This window comes from Canis lupus, chromosome 3, assembly GCF_048164855.1.
Source record: "Canis lupus baileyi chromosome 3, mCanLup2.hap1, whole genome shotgun sequence".
NCBI lineage: Eukaryota > Metazoa > Chordata > Mammalia > Carnivora > Canidae > Canis > Canis lupus.
Window position 1 is genome coordinate 2,350,768 of NC_132840.1, and position 20,845 is coordinate 2,371,612.

The 20,845-nt window shown below is 38.3% G+C and overlaps 1 protein-coding gene across 4 annotated transcripts in view; it reads right to left on the reverse strand.

Annotated features, from left to right (window-relative positions):
• Positions 1–20,845, reverse strand: part of LOC140626249 (cadherin-8) — a 357,477-nt gene that overhangs the window by 169,056 nt on the left and 167,576 nt on the right. The gene's annotated exons all lie outside the window — the stretch shown is intronic.

The following is a 20,845-nucleotide window of genomic DNA, read 5'->3' on the forward strand; positions in this document are numbered from 1 at the left end:
TATTTTAGAAGAGTTTCCCTGGAACTTCATTTTGAAAATCTAATCTAATCAGAAATTTCATGAGAATGAATGAAAACAAATCATTCTCCATGAATTTAATTCAATGGGGGATTTTGAACTTGTCCGTGGAGAGTGGGGTGGGAGTGTGTAAGTTGGGAGGTGAACCCCAGTAGGATAACTAAGGAGGGAAAGAGGGAATTGACTGGTCCTGTAAATGGCATTCATTAACCTACTGTGAGTAGACTCTCCTGTATTTAAAAGACATGCTTTTACCTTAACTTTATTCAATCAAATGGAGATTTCCCTGTTGCAGTAGTTTAAAATTTTAAGTCCTAGGCTGGCCTTAAGGTCTTCCTACGTGCTAAACAGCTGTTCCTTCTGTCTCATTATCCAGGGAGTACTTCTGATTAGAATCCAGTTTCAGTCGTCTCAAAAATTTAAAACTTGTAGGTGTGTGTGTGTGTGTGTGTGTGTGTTTACCATTGTCTTTGGTGTTATCATTTGAGAAGCATTTTGTATCCGTCATGAAGACTTCTTTTTATAATTTCTGTGATATCACCAGATTGAGAGGCTTCACGAGAAAGGCAAGGAGCTGCTGATTAACTCCTTTGTCATTTTGAAGGCTGATTACTGTAATTCACTCTTTGCGGGTCTCCCAGATTGTGCTGTTCAAAGATTGCAGTTGATATAAAGTGCTGTGCTAGACTCCGCTTTTGAATAAGACTTGTTGAACACATTATCCTAGTTATGAAACCACTAGCTTTGTCATTCCCCAAAACTCTTGCCAATTCAATGTGCAATTATCATTTTACTATCTGCGGAAAAAAAAAAGCCTCTCATTTATGAGATTAAATGATACAAATTCACCCAGGATAAATTCCTTTTCGGCACCATATATTGTACCCACAATTTCTGCTAACCATGAGATTGGTACTATATGCTACCATGAATGAGGGGTAAAGAATATATTACCAGAAATGCCCAACTTATCCCTAAATAATAGCTTCAGTAGAGTAACTGCAATAATGTCCAACTTGCACAGATATATCACAAAGGAGAAAGCAAATCGTCAGAAAACTCTTTAGACTCTCTAGGGTTCAAAAATGTGCATCTCCCTTCCTTTGTGACTATAGCTTATGAGAGGTGATGATAGATAGATGGATGACAGATAGGTAAATAGAAAGACAGACATACAAACAATGGTCTGGATTTGGAAAAACGAGATTTCTCATATATCTCTCATGCTTTTGTAAAATATTACAATGTGATTATAAAGCTGGTGAGTTAAATGTACCAGGAACCAATCAGCTTATTTATACACCTTGATTTAGTATTTTTGAAACTAAGAACTTATTCTAAGGAAATTATAAATTTTCCTTTCTCCAGATACCTCAGATTTTTAGAGTAAGATGTTCCCTTTTTTGTATGATATTTTGAAAAAGCCAAGCAATTTAAACATGCAACAGTTGGGAAATATTAAATTAGTGTGAAGGTTACACAGATCAAAGGCATACAATGTTAAGCAGATGTTAAAAACTGTGCTATATAAATTCTGTAGCAACATAAAATGTTTATAACAATCCTTAAATTTGAAAAATAACATGAAATTATCATTCTATATTGTAATGTGCTTATAAAAATTTGGCAAAGAATATAAACAAAGATGACATGACATGTTTTTGTAAAGGAGTTGAAGGTTGCCCCCTCCCTCATATTTTTCAGCACTTTGTTATGGAAAGCATAGGACTGTATGTTTTAGAACATGAACTCTGAGGTTATGCAGATGAGAATTTATTTTGATCTGAGATTATCAGTCACGAGATCTTGGGTAAATCACTGAAACTTTCTGAGGCTTACCAACATTATATGTAAAATGTTATTAACTGCCAAACAACAGTTTAAAGTCAATATTATTATGTGAAAAGTAAAAAGCCAGATGTCTTTCTTTATATTTATATATATATAGCTATAAATACAGATGATACTCTCACAGAGATATATGTAAATATATATTTTATATTTATTTTACATATATTTACAAATATGTATACTTACAGATGTATATATGTAATTTTGCATTTATATTTTATAAGTATATACATATAAACGGGTATGTAAGTAAAATTTAGTTGTTAATTTAGTGGTAATAATTAAAAGAAACTCACCTTATTTTAAAAATTAGAAACACAATGATATTCAGCGATGCTACAAAGTACGAACATCCCTCATCAACTTCAAAATAATAGTAGCCCCACAGTGATTTCCAGGTGATAGACGAAATTTAGTTTTTGTATTCAAATCTCTGTACGATTTGTACACAAATTCATTCTTTTACTACAACATTCTGCATAGCATATGCCCTTGAATCCCTGGATACTTACCTTTCTTCAGATTCTTCCACAGACTGTAGCGCCTTCCCTACTCTGTGTGGATCATGCAACCTAGACCACCCTTGCCTTTTCCTGGACCTCTTAAAATCCCATCCCTTCAGGCCCAGCTCTGATGTTTTAGAGGCTAATAAGCCTTCCCAGGTAGAACTAATTACTCTCTCCCTTTTGAGCTTTTCACCTTTGCTAGCCACTTTTGCACAGCATTTACTTTCATGTTTCTTCATTTCATCACTTCCCCCATGATTTCAACCTGTTCTGACAGCAAATCACTGTAGACAGGAACCATGCCTCATTCTTTCTCACATGCGCAGAACCAATCTTCGCACATAGTATGAACAAAAGTAGTACAGAAGAAAACAATACAAAGGGGAAAAGAGAAGGTAGATGGGAGTGAAGAGGGAGGAAGAAAGACAAATTAAAATGGTAATTGGGGGCTTTTCTAGTTGTTTTGGGGGCTTAGCACCGTACTATGGAAGAACTCAGTGTTAATAATCGTCATGTCTCGGGGACCAGAGGCATTTAGGTATATTAAAAGGTAGTAGAGGAAAGAAAGGTATCCAGATCAGCAAGAAAGAAGTCAAACTTTCATTGTTTGCAGACAACATGATACTGTATGCAGAAAATCCAAAAGACCAAAAAATTGTTAAACCCAATTCATGAATTCAGCAAAGTTGCAGGATATAAAATCAATATGCAGAAATTTGTTGCATTTCCATACACAACAATGAAGCAGCAGAAAAAGAAATCAAGGAATTGATCCCATTCGCAACTGCACCAAAACCAGTAAGATACCTAGGAGTAAACCTAACCAAAGAGGTAAAAGTTCTGTACTCTGAAAACCATAAAACACTTATGAAAGAAATTGAAGAGGACATAGAGAAGTGGTAAGCATTCCATGCTCATGGGTTGCAAGACCAAATACTATTAAAATGTCTATATTATCTAAAGCAATATGTACTTTTAATGCAATCCCTATCAAAATACCACCAGCATTTTGCAGAGCTAAAAGACCCCAAATAGCCAAAGCAATTCTGAAGAAGAAAAACAAAACTAGAGATTTCAAGCCATATTACAAAGCGTAGTCATCAAGACATTATGGTACTGGCACAAAAACAGACACTGATCAATGGAACAGAATAGAGAACTGAGAATTGGACCCACAACTGTTTAGTCAACTAATCTTCAACAAAGCAGGAAAGAATATCCAATGGAAAATGACAGTCTCTTCAACAATTGGTGTTGGGAAAACTAGACCAGTTTGTTACATATGCATTAAAATAAATTAAAAATGGGTAAAAGACCTAAATGTGAGACAGGAATCCATCAAAATCCTAGAGGAGAACACAGGCAGAAACCTCTTTGACCTCAGCCACAGCAACTTCTTACTAAACATATCACTGTAGGGTAGGAAAACAAAAGCAAAAATGAACTATTGGGACTTCATCAAAATAAAAAGCTTCTGCACAGTGAAGGAAACAGCAGAACTAAAATTGAGAGAAGATATTTGCAAATGACATATCTGATAAAGAGTTAGTATCCAAAATCTATAAAGAACTTATCAAATATCAAACTTAATACTCAAAAATCAAATAATTCAATTAAGAAATGGGAAGAAGACACGAACAGACACTTTTCCAAAGAAGACATCCAGATGGCCAACAGACACATGAAAAGATGCTCAACATCATTCACTATCAAGGAAATACAAACCAAAACCACAATGAGATACCACCTCACACCTGTCAGAATGGCTAAAATTAACACACAAGAAACAAGTGTTGGCAAAGATGTGGAGAAAGGGGAACCCTCTTGCACTGCTGGTGGGAATGCGAACTGGTGCAGCCACTCTGGAGGCTTCTCAAAAAGTTAAAAATAGAACTGCCCTCTGATCCAGCAATTCCACTACTACGCATTTACCCAAAAGATACAAAAAAAAAAAAAAAAACAGATTCAAAGGGGCACATACACCTCTAAGTATATAGCAGCATTATCAACAATAGCCAAACTATGGAGAGAGCCCAAAAGTCCATCAACTGATGAATGGATAAAGAGGACGTGGAATGGAAGAATGTTCCTTTACCCACCAAAAATAATGAAATCTTGCCATTTGCACTGACGTAGATGGAGCTAGAGTGTATTATGGTAAGTGAAATAAATAAGTCAGAGAAAGAAAAATGCATATGATCTCACTTATATGTGGAATTGAAGAAAGAAAAGAGATGAATTTATGGGAATAGGGAAAAGAAAAAAAAGAGAGAGAGAGAGAGGGAAACAAACCATAAGAGACTCTTAAAGATAGAGAACAAACTGAGGGTTGATGAAGAAAGGTAGGTGGGGATGGGTTAGGTGAGTCATGCGTATTAAGGAGGGCACTTGTGATGAGCACTGGGTGTTGTATGTTAAGTAATGAATCCCTGAATTCTACCCCAGAAACCACTATTGCACTGTATGTTAAAATTTTAATTTTAATTTAATTTTGAATTTGAATTAAAAAAATTACCAAATATTAAAATTTAAATTTAAATTTTAAATTAAAAAAAAAGGCCAAATATAAGGTAGCAGAGCCACTAAGTGGGGAAAAGGTGTCAAGATTCGAACTTAAGTCTTGCTGCCTACAAAGCTCAGGGGCTACTCCATACCATCTCAAGGGTCATGATCAGTGTGCCAAGAGCATGGGCACAACACTTGAGTGAAGGCCGGTGAGGAGAGTGTGTTCTTCAGATTAAAGAACGTAGGGGTTCTCACTGTTTCTCTAGATGTTTTATCCATTTCATAATTGACATTTATATCTATGAAATGTCTCGGTATATGTTTGTGGTGCAGTGTTCTACTACTTCAGAAATTCCCAGGATTACTCAGAAAAAGGGGTGATACTTATGAACTATGTATCCTAGTAACATTTCATGAATCGAGGGTGAATTCACGAGACAATTGCTTGGATCTACATGCTTCTAGCAATGATGTTCTAGTCATACTTGTTATTTCTGAAACTGCATTATTATTTATTTCTCTTGGCATACACACACATATGTGTCTGTCTATCTATCTATCTATCTATCTATCTATCTATCTATCTATCTATCATCTACGGGGGGGGGGAGAGAAATGACATCTGATTTTTCCTAAAATAATTCAAAGGAAAACAGCTGAAAATCTATTGTCACATGAATATTGGGGATTCCGAATGTAGTTCAGCAATGAAAATGGATTTACGCCAGGTCACACAGACTGTGGCTGAACAGAGACCCACATCTCGGCCTCTAGAATCTTAGTTATGATGTGTTAATAAAGTCATATACCATCCTTCTGCCAAAAAAAAATCTCTACAAAGTACTTAGTGAGACATTTGTCTAATAATCTTCTCCTATGCTATTACAGCATCTTAACATGAATCTGTTTGACAGACATGACTTCTTCACATAGATTTTATATATTAACCTCTGGTTGACCTTCCCCATTTGTGTTTGAAAACTATTTCTAGAGAACAGCAAGCTTGAAAGCTTTAAATCAGAACACGGAGGATTATTCAAGTGTCTCGATGTGTACAAATTGCGTCCTTATCCGTGAATTTCCTGTCTTGTAGAGCAGTATGTTCTTTGACTAAATAACTATCACTTAATTACCCCACTGTGTGGATCGCGGTCACATCTATACCCATTTCCTTATGGAAGAGCATATAAAATAGCTGTGAGTGAATTAACACTGCTATCCTGTCTCTATATTTTACATGCACTGTGCAGAGTGACTGGAGGGTATGGACTGTCCCTTCTGTTGCTCCTGGATCCTCCTATTAAATAATTCTGCACAGGCCACCACTTACAGCATCAACACATGGCTAGCCAATAAATGATGCTACTCGAATTGCCAATTCTGAGTTACACTGAAATGCATGCAATTATTCCTATTCAGAATTAAGGTGAAATTTCTTTTCCCCTAAACGAAAACACTTCCAGGGATTCCTCAATCAAGTGGAATTATTTCTGTGAAGAGCATGATGGCACTATTCTTTCCTTAAGCCATAATTCCAATAACTAATTATACGCATAATAAGTATGGGTGGTTTTAAAAAGCAAAGTAAAAGTCGCTAAAAAAAAAAAAAAAAATGGATGCTTTCTCCTAGCAATTGAGAACTTAAGCAGATGAGAATGACAGGACAGGGTTGTGGGGCGAATGAAGCACAGGCTTTACAGTTGCCTCCTAGGAAATGGAGCGAGGACTGAGACCTGAGTCTAAATAAAGTGATGCAACTCTTCAACCCAGAACCTCTATCTCTTCATCTGTAAAACAGAAAGAGTAACCCCTGGGGGGCTCCCGGGGGGCTCAGCGGTTCAGCCTCTGCCTCTGGCTCAGAGTGTGACCCCAGGGTCCTTGTAGGAGTCCCCATCGGGCTCCCTGCGGGGAACCTGCTTCTCCCTCCGCCTGTGTCTCCTCCTCCCTCTGTGTCTCTCATGAATAAGTGCACTAGAAATAGTAACGCCTAACAGACATTATACGTAATAACATCTAACACTGTTCACAGACACTCAAAACAAAATTTAATTGAGTTGATATGATCCTCAAGGTCCTGATTCGGCTCATGCTCCATTGGAACTTGTGACCTCAGACCTCAGTCAGATCCAGCTGTCACATGGAACAAGGCCTGGCAATGGAGACCCGCAGGACCGGGCATTGTTAGAGCTCAGGATTTGATCTCAGACCATGGGGTTGATTTCTGGCCACTTCACTTCCAAGCACGGCAAGTAACCGGAGCGACTTCTTAACATCTTTGAGCTCCTTAACATCCAGAGAGCTCAAATGTGATGATGTATTACATCATCACATATGAGATGTAATATCTCCTCTGTTACATCTATTATATGTAAATAAATGCTTACCCCATGGTTTTTTGTTGGTGGTGTTTTATTTCCTTAAGATGATTATTGCTGATGGCAAATATTTGGCCAATAATAAAACAGTAATTAGCTGATCACTACCGCTACCCCTACTAGAACTACCAGTAATACCACACTGTGGCTGGATGATTATGAGGATCACTCATAATAAAAATGGCAACGCTTCATATCCCAGTGAGCCCTCTCTGCGCTGGACCCTCCACAGGCACACCGGTGAGGCACAGACACGGGCCTAGTGCAGTGCCTGGCAAAGCAGGCACACCCGCTGGCACAGCGATCACATCACCATCATCACTTCATCTTAACGCTTCGCGACCGTCCTGTTAGGTGACTTACAGTCGCCACTAAAACATGAAGAAACACGAACTTTTGCGGTCTTGGTTAAATTATGTATATTCTGTGAGTTTCAACATGGTTGAGACGGTGATAGACCTCCTGCTGCTCTCAGCACTCCCCGGTATGCCAACCTGTCTCCCCCGCACTTTGGAGGTTCTAGACCACTGAGAGTCATCTGCTTGGTAAGCCTGCCTGTTGGCTTCAGGTGATACTTAGGGTTGTTCCTCTTTTCATGATCGCTAACTCAGAGATGCTAAACCAACTCCGTGATCCCCCTCAGGGGATTTCCAGTGACCCGTTAACCCTGATTTGAGAGATCTATACAATTACAGACAGTAAGACTGGCCTGTCGCGAATACTTCCCAATTAACTAAATCCTCACACGCACATTCTTAGACAAATTTCTCATTCATAAACCATGCCTTTGCCCCGCGAGGTCACTGCATGTTCACAACAAATGGACGATTTCTAGGTAGGACTAAGGTTCCTACACATAAAATCAGAACCCAAGACTTCAGGAACATGGGCCAACAATTTGCTTCCATTGCTTTAACACAGGGCAGAGGAGCACAGCTACTTCACCTTTGATCACAAAGGGTGGGTCTTCCTTTAATTATGGTGGCTGCCACAATGGGCAAAAAATGTGCTGAGAACTTGCCTCAGTTCCCTTTAAAGTAAGAATCAGGAACCAGATTGGGCTTCAAAGAAATATTCTAGGGCTTCCTACCACTGTCGCGCGTCTGCTACATTTCCCTTGTCAGCCAAAGGCTCCTTTGAAACACTGAGATGTACAGAGTGAAAAGTGTTCAAGTACCTAGAGGAGTCACATCTGAGAATCACTGAAAATTCTGACAACTGGATTTGTTTAAAATCATTGGAGGGGCACAGATCTCACAACTAACCCTGGATAATCTTCCCACCATTCCTTCTGTGCCTTTCAATCCGAGATTCTCTTTGACCTCTTTGTTGCATTCTGCAAGGTCTGCTTTTGAAATCCTCCCACATCCTTCTTTGGGGATGCGAGCTCTTTCTTCCCAGCGGAGTGACTTCTCTCTCTGCCTTCACATTCTCTCTCAAAATAGAATTCTCCTCCTCCTCCTCCCCTCCAGCGTCTTCTCGAAAAACACTGCTGTGTGATTCTCTCTTAATCAGATCAGCGTCTGTGCAAGAAGCACCATCAGCTCCCTTCCATGGGCATAATACCTTTTCACCCTTGTTTATTATAAGGGGCTTTGTTATTTTTATTTTGAAATTTTCCCCACTCCCCAAAAAAATTTTTCCCCACCCAAAATGATTTGTACTCATGCAGTCAACACCTTTCGGCTCCCATTCATGGACCTAAGAAGGCAGGTGGCACAAAATGCCCTGGGCTCTATTCTGCACAGAAAAGGGAGAAGAAGTCATAGGACAAAATAACAGACAAGGAATAAATCTGTCATTGCACAAATGTTTCTCCAGGACCTAATATATATCAAATACTGTTTCAGGTACTATGGATACCACGGAGAAGACAGATAAGCAGGCTGACTTCACAATTCTTGCATTCCAAGTATAAAGGCTGGGGAACGTATTGCAATGTGCAGAGCTGCGCAAGGCAGGGCAACCAGGCTCACAACCCCATGGCTTTCGGGGCCCCAGTCTTTTAATTTGTAAAGCTGGGACAATAAAATTTGTCTTATAGGAAAGAAACCGAAGCCGACAGATGTCACCCGCAGGAGCTATTACCAGTGGTCCTCATATACATAGGCCGTATTTTAACTACGATTACCCAGAACATTTGTTGAGTATTGAAATCCACGTATGATTATCGCCTATCACAGAAAGGCAAGCGCAGGGGAACGGATCTCTGCGTCCCTCCAGGACAGACATAATTAGACTTGCATTAACAGGAGGCTGTCTGACCTCCCCAGGAGGCAAGCCAGAGGCAAAACCAGTCAGAACAGCAAGTGAGGTAGATGTTCTAGTTAGCAGAGTTACCACACGGAGGGTTAGTAAGAGCAGGTTTTTATGGATCTATTGTTCCCTTCATGACAGTTGTCACAATACATCAGAACTGTTTCTCCAAATACATTAAGTGGCTCACGATTTTTATTCTCTATATTAAAATTAAAAAAAAAAAGCTAACAAATAAGTACGTCTTCTTTTTCCTGCTCTAGTCTTAACTGTTACATGACACTCCCTCTCCTTCCCTTCCTGGTTATCAATCACTTCTTGTTCTCCATTTCTTCCTCCTTGTGGCTGTATGTATTCCCTTTAATGACTTTGCTCCAACAAATCTAAGTGAAGATACATAGCATGGGAACACATATTTGGTATGAATGCATAAACGAATGGTGAAGTTCCACCTTCTCAACAGCTCCATTTCCCACAGTTCGATTCCATTGGCACCCAGTGATGACCTCCTATGTGCCAAGCAGAAGGCTTGGTGAAAGGGCCTGCGCTGAGATTCTCTAAAGATGTACCCACAGTAGGTGAAAGGTGGCTTCTTTCAAACTCTCAATCTGTTGCTTATGGTAAGTTAAGTAGGAAACACATTTATATGTTTATGTTTTTAATCTTCCAAAAATACAAAGAACGCAAGCCACCGATTCTGAGAAATTTGCCATCGCAACTTGCATGGTGCCATTTTATGCAGTGTTATACTGAATGAAATACCACCTCTAGAAGTAACCTCTGAGTGTGCATCAGTGCAATGTATTTAAGAGAAATCACATGATTCAAAAAAGCTTTTTGGACTAGGACACAGGAATAAATTTGTCTTCAAATCTGACATTTATGTTTAGGTGATTTTGAATAATATTTCACAAGCTTCACTAGATTCACATATGCAAATGATATGTTATTAGGAAGAAATTCTAGGGGTCCATTTCTGGTGTGGGTGATATTAATATCCAAAGAAGCCTCATGTGGGAAAATCAGGAAGATGATAAATAAAGTCAACCTTTCATTTTTCCTGAATGGTCTTCCATACTTACGCTAACTCTGAAAAAAAAAAAAAATCCAAATTTAACTCTAATTTCTTCGCATGCCCACAGTAGGGCAAGAGTAAAGAAGCCATGCCACCAAACTCCCAGGCCCTTAATTCCTCATCTTTGCAAAACCTTGGATAATGTCATTCAAATCAATGGCCATTGAGAGAGCACCTCTGGGACGCCCGGGTTGCTCAGTGGTTAAGCACCTGCCTTCAGCTCAGGGTGTGATCCCAGAGACCCAGGATCGAGTCCCATATGGGGCTCCCGGCATGGAGCCTGCTTCTCCCTCTGCCTGTGTCTCTGCCTCTTTCTCTCGGTTTCTCATGAATAAATAAATAAAATCTTTTTAAAAACAGAGAGAGAGAGAGAGAGAGAGAGAGAGAGAACCTCTAAGGAAATAGGAACTGTCCTAAGGTTTGGAGACACAAAGATAAAGGAGAGGTACAGTTCTCTGCACTGGAATAGTTCCTAATCCAAAAGATGAAGCCGGCGTAAGCAAATGGCTATAAAATGCAAATTCATCCTCTCCCATTCTAAACCCTGCTATCCTTTTATGAATTCCTCTATCATAACACTCATCGCACCAAATTTTTTTCAATGTGTTTTTTGTTCTTATTTGAACATCTAACTAGCCTGTCCCTCTGTCAATTTTTACTGAGGCTTTAAGAATCTTCTTTTGTGTAAAAGTATTCCTGCTCTAATCTTTTTTCATTCCAAAATATATTCAATGAATTCCTTGTTTAATCCCCTGAACACTTTGATAAATACCATAAGACCAGATGGAAGTCATTTCCAGCACAATGTTATGTCCCAGGTACACGTGATATGTAGCATGACCATGGGGAAGTCACTTCCTCTCTTTGACCCCCTCTTATAGAAGCGTTTTTGTGATATCTCCATTCAAACGTCACATTATCAGCGAGGCTTCCCTGTCCAGCTTTACAAAATAATCACCATGCTTGGCTGGCATGCCCCTTCTTCCTTATCTGGCTATCAAAGTCTCTGCCCACATGCCAGCCAGTGGGAGCAGAAGATAAACAAATGGTCTTGTCTTGTCCACTGATGTCCACCCAGCCCTACAACGGTACCTGACAAGTAGAAGTCTCTCAATACACTTTAATATTTTTCAATAAGTCAATGCATGAATGATTTTTTCCCCATGTGAACTTGTGAGGAATCCTATTTAAAAGTAAATACATACAAGTAAATGACTATCTGAAGACCTTTTTCTGAAGATGTACAGGGGCCTAGTTAGAGCTGATTTTCTCCACTTCTTCCTTTCTGTGGTGGAAAATTCTGCCCACAGAATGCTCAAAAGCCAGAGCAGTACAGTTCTACTTAACAGGGAGCTGCACGGTGTAATTAATTTATGCCTATGAAACATTCTGAATACCTTAGGATCAAATTACTGTTGTGCTTATGCTCCCTCTTACATAAATATTTGCACACGTAAAAATTCAGCACCCTGACATTTATTGTAATGGTTGCAGAGAAGAGTGAGACAAATTGACTCAGAGACAGGTGTTGACAGTCAGCACGAAGGAAGACAGTCCTTTGTCAATGCAGCAACCATGAGCGATGGAAAAAACATGCAGAAACCAGGATGTCACATAAGTGGAGTGGAAACTGGCTCAGAAGATGCCATTTCTCCATCAGTTTCTCGGGGATTTGAACATACACCTGGGCCTCTTGGCCCTGCATTCTAGGGCTGCTCCGCCAAGATAATAGGGAGGGGCTGTGTGTGTGTGTGTGTGTGTGTGTATTAAACACAAACAGACCTCACTTTACCACCCAAATTCATTCTCAAATCAATGGCCTACATTACCAAAAAACTTTAGTTGGTGTGACACGATATTGATAAATTCAAGATCCAAGAGGGCGGTAGTTGGGTTAATGCACTTTAAGAAAAAATCTAGCTATGTCAGGTAAGACAACTCAACGAGTTCAATGGAAATTGTATTCTGTGCACGCTACAGATGTCTCCATCTGAATCTTGTAAGAGCTCTAAACGTAGCTACACTCATCCATCCTCCTTGAGACATAAAGAATAGGGTCTCAAGGATATGAAATATCTGTGTGATGATTATAAAGTAGTAAATGTTGGAGATGGGAGTCGAACCTAAATCTGACTCCAAAGTTCACACGCAGGACTTCATACACCATGCTGTCTCCCCTGAAACTCTAAGCCAGACTGTCACCATCTCGAATCTCTTTTTCTCAGAAACACAGTGACCTTTGAGAGGCTTAGCTTTGTTATAAATAAATGTTTATACGTAACACAGCCTTTGTTTGTCTCTTGGCTTTCTTTCAGCATATTTTTCAGTTACTTTAGATGACAGCCTTCAATAGCTATCTTCCAGAGTGTAGGAGGCACATTACTTTAGAGTTCATATGAAATGTAAATAAGACAAATGCTGTTTTTAAATGTGTTTTCCCCCATTATCTATTTTTAAATGTGATAGAAAGTGATGTCATCTCAGAATAGATTCCGTTGTGACAATTCTAATGTTTTATTACTGCAGTTTGGCGTACCTCGTGGACAGAAAATAGAACACGGTGGTGAGTGAGGTTGCTTCCTTCTGTCTATCACAGACTAACTATAGATATGTACACACAGTGAGAAAAGCACACAACCAGTACCACACTTCTAAATATCTTCTTGATACCCGATTATTAACAAATCCTTGTTACCTCAAAAGGGAAAAACATTTTCAAAATAGGACTTTGTGAAGTTATTAGAAGGTGGTTACTAAGATTGCTACTTTGATTGGAGTTATCTAAACACAAATGATTTAACTAAAGTTTTAGAGAGAGTTCCTTGAAGAACTTGCAAGTTCCTGTAAGTTCCTATTAGAACACTATGGGGCTACTTGTTTGTTTGAGCCCATCTTTGTAAAAATGAGGAACTGAGGGCCAGTGAGGTCTGATCCCAACTCTTTCACTGCTAAACATCCTACCTCTATTATCCAAGGTCTAGTACATAGTGTTTTCTATTATTACTATTTGTGTCTGGGGTTGCTGATTTATACTCTGCTGAGAATGAGAGCAAGGGAATCTAATTTGCATTTTTGCTTCATCATGTAAATATAGTCATTATTATTATTTCCATTTATAGCCCTTGAATGTATTTGTTATTAAATAGCACAATTAGGCAACCTCAATTCCTGTCTTTAAGAGATCCACAGGTGTCAGAGTGCAAAGGTAGCTGTTAAAGTAGATAATACCACAGCAACGTTATTAAAGTTAATGGGATGGAAAATAAAGTGCCAATAGAACTCTGTCACACACAATAAAATTTTACCGCTCATGGAAGCTACTTTTAAAGAAAACTTCCAGACGTTAAATAAATAAATAAATAAATAAATAAATAAATAAATAAATAATCTAATTATGGCTACACTTACATTTACCAACCAGTTCAACCCTGTTAACCTTATGAACACTAAAATCACTAATTTACTGGATTCCATATTGCTGCTCCTTGTGGTCATATAAAACAGCCTGGCTTATAATAAAAGAATCACATATAAGATTTTGAATGGGAAATTATACATAATCACAAATTATGAAGTGACTCTAGTATAACTCCTAAACCATTAAAAAAGTTTTATCTTTGCTTTATTTATGTAGCCACATGCTCCTTAGCCGCTGCCTATGAGAACTCAAAACTTGTGTCTTTTTCACTTGATCTAAGCACAGTTAAATTAGGGACATACGAATTTGAAAAATCCATTTGCTCTATAAATATCGACTAAACCTGAAGTAGAAATATCCATTTATTTCCTACTTATAGCCACAAATTTTTTCTGACTGCAAGGGAATAAAAGCCACCACTTATAATCAAAGCTCCTTCTGAATCAGGGCTTTGCCCCAAGTGGAAAGTCCCCCTGATTTTAAAGACTGATTCTCTTGAGACTATTTTTTGCAAGCAACTCTATTTAAGACTCCCTTATCCAATAGTCTAGAACCACCCATAATCATATTCATCTGAACCAATTATTCTCATGATTCAAGAATATTATTTTTTCTACTTTCCTTTCATGAAATTCAGCCCAATCTTTCAAACAACAATAATAAATCAACTATCTCATTCCCTTACATGTTTTTTTCATGACACTTTGGACAATAAATAAGAAAATATCCAATTGATGTATTTATAACATAATTATTTATGTTGACATCTCTCTAGTTGTTCCATAAGCTCCATGAAATCAGGGGCATGTCTACCTCATACATCATTTTGTCCCCGAGAGTGGAGGTGATCAATAAATATTTATTTACTGAATTTAAAATAAATGATAATTTAAAAGGGGCATTAAATTGTTTGTAGTCTCTCTCTCTTATTTTTCCTTCTTTCTTTTTTTTTTCCTGAATACAATGACTTTTCATCATTCCTCACCCCACCTACCAACCTTAACTCTATTAGGAGATAGCTTAATGTAGCAGAGCTGAGATCAGGCAGATGAGGTCAGGAAATCAGCTCTGACTTTTACAATCTGGGTATCTTCCAGAAATTAATTTGCCTAGAGCTCTCATTTCCTTTATGTAAAGTAAGGATCCTATCACCCACTTCACATGGTTGGTTACTGAGACAACTATGAGAAATGGCATATACTAGATGATCAATAAATGGTACTTACCTTCTGTTTGATTTTCTGAACAGGCTATAATGTCCAGAGTTATGTGCCACTATAATGAGTTAAAGATCACTTTTTCTGGAAGGGGAGACACAAATTATCTAAAAAAGGTACACTGGTGTTGTGGTATATGCTTAGGTAGGACCCATGGGCACACCTTTTGTCCCTGGTCTGTTATCAGCAATGCCATACTGACTTACTTACTGCTATCCTTCCATAAAACACCAGATTGTATATGTGTATATATACTAATATATATACACACTTCTGATATAAGGGCTGTCAATATGTACTCTTCTTGGATGTTGATTAATCTCTGATATTCTTAGATAAACCATCCTCTACCATAAGATCCATGCAAATGCAGTTTTGTCTTTCTTCACCAAGTTATTATGAACTAGTCCAAATAAAACTCAAAGCTCTATTTCAAAGGACAGAAAGGATATCACCATAGAGATAGAGATTACAACTTAATTCTTTAGGGACATGATACATAGTAAGCTGGGGAAATCCTTGATCCTAGTAGATCTGCTGAGGTTGAATGGATGCCACTGAGAATAAGCATTTGCTTCCGCTTCCACTTAAACCCATCCCAAAGCACCCAGTGTGACAGTAGATGTTACATGTTGTGGAGTCTGTGTGGTTCATAGTCTTTCTGTTCACTACGCACATTCAAAGACCTCGCTTTCTCTAAAAATGCATCCCTCAACCTCCGTTACGGTCAGCACTGGACAGCTCTCTCTGGACTTAAACCGTCCAAAAGTGTAAGTAACATGACATAGCACTACTTTTAATTATCCAAATATATTTAATTGTTCTATGCCATTGAGGTAGAGAGATTATTTTTAGTAATCATAAAACAATTAATCTGACCACAACGCTTACTCAACCTACTTTATCTCCCACAGGAGATTCCAAGCAGGAAAAATAAATGATTGTTAGGTTAGTATATGCAAGCAGCCAGCTGTCATGCTCACCGGGATATTAGGATTTAATCATCAGTGAAACTGGGGAGGGATATGATTTTGTTGGGAATACTATCTATACATACTGAGTAGATTAGAATAATGATCTATTAGATATTTAAAATTAAATTTTGTCATAATTATCAACACAGTGAGGTTTATTTTTTTTAAGATTTTATTTATTTATTCATGAGAGATACGCAGAGAAAGGCAGAGACACAGGCAGAGGGAGAAGCAGGCTCCCTGTGGGAGCCCGATGTGGGACTCGATCCTGGGACTCTGGGATCACAACCTGAGCTGAAGGTAGATGCTCAAACCCTGAGCCACCCAGGAATCTCAACACTGTGAGATTTAAAGTTAAGTACAGGGGCAGCCCGGGTGGCTCAGCGGTTTAGCGTTGCTTCAGCCAGGGCGTGATCCTGGAGACCCGGGATTGAGTCCCACGTTGGGCTCCCTGCATGGGGCCTGCTTCTCCTCTGCCTGTGTCTCTGCCTCTTTCTCTCTCTGTTTCTTATGAATATATAAATAAAATCTTTTAAAAAAATAAAAAAAATAAAGTTAGGTATAGGTGGAATTACACACTTTAATTTATTCATCCATTCATTTGTTCCACAAATATTTATTGTGAGCTATATGTACCAAACACTTTACCTGTCTGATTTTGCCATATCATCAAACCTCAAAAATCCCCATAATCCTCATCTTTAATAATTTATCTTAGAATAGCCACATTACATGATATAGGAATTAAATAAGACAATAAAGACAGCGGGACAAAGTCTGCTGTTGCCTAGAAAATCTATGTATCCACTAGTGGCTCTTCTACCTGAAATGTAAGAAATATAAGAAAGGCAACTAACTGTTTTTCTCCATCCTCTCTTTTGGCCTAAAACAAGCAGATTCACACACTGATATGTTCCTCCCCTCTTTAGTTGCTCCGAATGTGTGTGCATGTGTGCATGTGTGCGTGCATTATGTTTGAAAAGAGATGTCTGTCTGCGTGTATCCTTTCCTCCAAAATTATAGAAATCTATGCACTTCACTGTCAAAGAAAGCATAAACTGAAGAAGAGTGCAACAGGAGGTGGATATCCCCCCAGGTGAGAGAATCACTCTGTGGCTCCTGTCCAAATCCTCCTGTCTTCTGGCTTCAGGCCTGACTTCTCCAGGGAGAGCCTGCGTCCTTCCAGGAGACTTAGAAGAGACTCCACGTGTTACGTAAGAAGCCATCCTTGCCCACTGCTCCTTCTCCACTACTGGCCACCCACATCACGGGGAAGCCTGATCTAGGGTGCTCTGGAATTTTATTTTTTTTTAATAATAAATTTATTTTTTATTGGTGTTCAACTTACCAACATACAGAATAACACCCAGTGCTCATCCCGTCAGAAAGCAAGTCAATTGTGTGATGGGTGGAGCTGCCTCAGCCCTTGGCCAGCACTTAAGAAGAGGTCTTTATCCTCTATGATGTAACTTGCCTAGGTAATTGGTCACATCAGCATTCCTCCTCTCCATAGCACTCCGACCTTGAAGTCAAACATTCAACTACAAATCCAGCAGGGCTTTTAAAATTTTATGTATACTTTTTTTTTAAATTTAAATTCAGTTAATTAACATGTATTGTATTATCACTTTCAGAAATCCAACAGTTTTAATAGAAATGTGACTTGTATTTAATATTGCTGACCTACTTTTCTATCTACCTGCCATTAATGCAAACAAACACTTTGGGTTATTCTAAGTGAAAATGTCCTATCAAAAAAGAAATCAGGGATCCCTGGGTGGCGCAGCGGTTTGGCGCCTGCCTTTGGCCCAGGGCACGATCCTGGAGACCCGGGATCGAATCCCACATCGGGCTCCCGGTGCATGGAGCCCGCTTCTCCCACTGCCTATGTCTCTGCCTCTCTCTCTCTCTGTGACTATCAAAAATAAATAAAGAAATAAAAATTAAAAAAAAAAGAAATCATACTTTGCCTGATTCCATAAAAATAAAAAATAATAATTATTAAAGATATTCTTTTGCAAAGATCAAAAGCAAAGTATGGAATATATGTTTCTTGTGTCCCCCCAGTATTATGAATGGCTGGAAAAAGCATTTATATCAGTGTTTTTTAGGACTGAATACTTCGTCCCAAGAGGTGATAGTACCCAACCAAATTCACACAGAATATTAGTGGGGGCTTCCATTTTTAAATTCTAGTCTAAATTTATTTTATACAAAATAACCTCTTAAAAGGAAAACAAAAATAAAACTTCTCATATCACTGAGTAAATGGAAACTATTTCTCAATATGACCCCAATGTCCTTTTTTTTTTTTTTTTTTTTCCTGTGACCACTATCCTTTTGATTGTCTCTTGCTGTAAGGCTTTATTTAACTGTTTCCCCCACCTCACACTGATCACTCGTTAAAGTGCCCATTTAAACATGGCCTTTGGGGGGAATCCCTGGGTGGCGCAGTGGTTTGGCGCCTGCCTTTGGCCCAGGGCGAGATCCTGGAGACCCGGGATCGAATCCCACGTTGGGCTCCCGGTGCATGGAGCCTGCTTCTCCCTCTGCCTGTGTCTCTGCCTCACTCTCTCTCTCTCTCTGTGACTATCATAAATAAATAAAAAAAAAATTTAAAAAAAATAAATATGGCCTTTGGTGTCATGACCTTTAAAAAGGCTCCCTTGTTCTTCTCTTTCTACATGTTTGCTTTGCTGGCATTTCACTCCATCCCTTAACAAAAATTCTGGCATGTGTTCTATGTCACCACATCATGTAAGTTGCCCATATGTATCTCCTTTTAGGATCTATCATATACAACAGTGTGCCCCTGATGCCAAGAACATGACTTGTCAGTGTTGACACTGACTAAATATAATTTTTTATAAGTTTAGCAACTTTTTAAATTTAATTCAATTTCAATTAATTAACATATAGTATATTATTAGTTTCAGAGGTAGAGGTCAGTAGATTCATCAGTTGTATATAATGCCTAGTGCTCATTACATCACCCAGTTACCCCATTCCCTCACCCTCCTCCCCTCCAGAAACCCTATTTGTTTTTTACAATTTAGAGTCTCTTATGGTTTGTCTCTCTCTGATTTCATCTTACTTTATTTATCCCTCCCTTCCTCTGTTATCTGGTTTTGTTTCTTAAATTCCACAGATGAACAAAATCCTATGGCAATTTTCTTCCTCTGACTGACTTATTTCATATTTGGAACCCTCTAGTTCCATCCAGGTCATTTCATATGGTAAGATTTCATTTTTGATGCCTGAGTAATATTCCATTGATTGATGTGAATTACAAAGACATTCTCACTTATCAATGCATATCATAGCATTGTTGGTCTGCCTGAATTTATCTGAATATTTCTTCTCAAAGATCTTCACTAATAATATTCTTTAGCCAGACCCCTTGGCAGTGAAAATGGTAATCCATGCAATACTGATAAAAACAAAACAAAACAAAACAAAACAAAACAAAAACAAAAAAACACAAGATCCTGTGTGTTTGCAATTTATCACTTTGACTCAGAATACATAAAAATGACTCAATTCCATGAAGGCATTCCATGAAGACCCCCATGTATTACTGTGATTTTTCTAAAAGGGAACAATTCATTACATGGATTTTTTTTTTCCCAAGGAGTATTTTTTCCTTAGATCAATTTACAGGGTTTACTGAGACAAATGCTATTTGCATCCAGTGAAGAATGATGTTCTGAGTTTCAAAAAAAAGGTCAATGAATTAAGTTAGTTTATTTTCAAGCAGGTCATTTTTCATACTCTTTCTTGCTTGGAGCAAAGTTTAGACTGTCCTGCAACTTTATCCTGGTTTCTGTAGATAATTAAGCATTTATTATTCACTTGCCTTGTGTTTCATTTAGACTTTCCATCTTCAATCACTTGGGATGGAAGGCAACTGTTTCCTCACGGCTGTCCTCAAATTAGTGCTTTTAAAATAAATGCCACATCTCTCCCTGTCTGTGCCCAAGATGACACAAGCAAACATATGGTATTGGGGTGGCATGAAGGGGAAAATAACAACCAAAAATGTATTTATAGAATACAAATAAGTCTCTTTTTTAGTCTTTTAAAGCTATACATAAAAAATGAAAATTCATTTTACCGTTACTAAGGCATACATCTTCTCTCACACCAAACCGCCTCCTATGTCTAGTATAAAGTATACGTGGACCTACTTCAAAGTTTTAAAAGTCCCCTTCTAAACCAATGATAGCCAAGGGATCAGCTACACTACTGGGAAGTCAAGTTGGGGTATAGGAGACTGTTGAAAAATTGAAACTTGATATTAGACAGATTCACTTTGAATCTTGCTTCAGGCACTTCGTGTAAGAAATATATCAATTCTGACCCTCTGTTCTCTCATAAGTAAAACTGAGACGACGTGAGAAACTAACTCAAAATATTGTGTGCAGTAAATTAAAAGAAATTTGATAATGCACACAAACCCAGTCAATGCCAAGAACATAATAAGTATTCAATAAATAAGGGGTGTTTTTTTGTTTATATTTTTGGTGTTATAATTTGACAAGGAGTTTTATTTATAGATGGAGAAAGCATTTTGCCTTACACTCTCTCTGGAACAGAGTTCTGTCATTTGCAGCGTGGGGACAGAAATTCTTCCCTCTACAATTTGGTTTA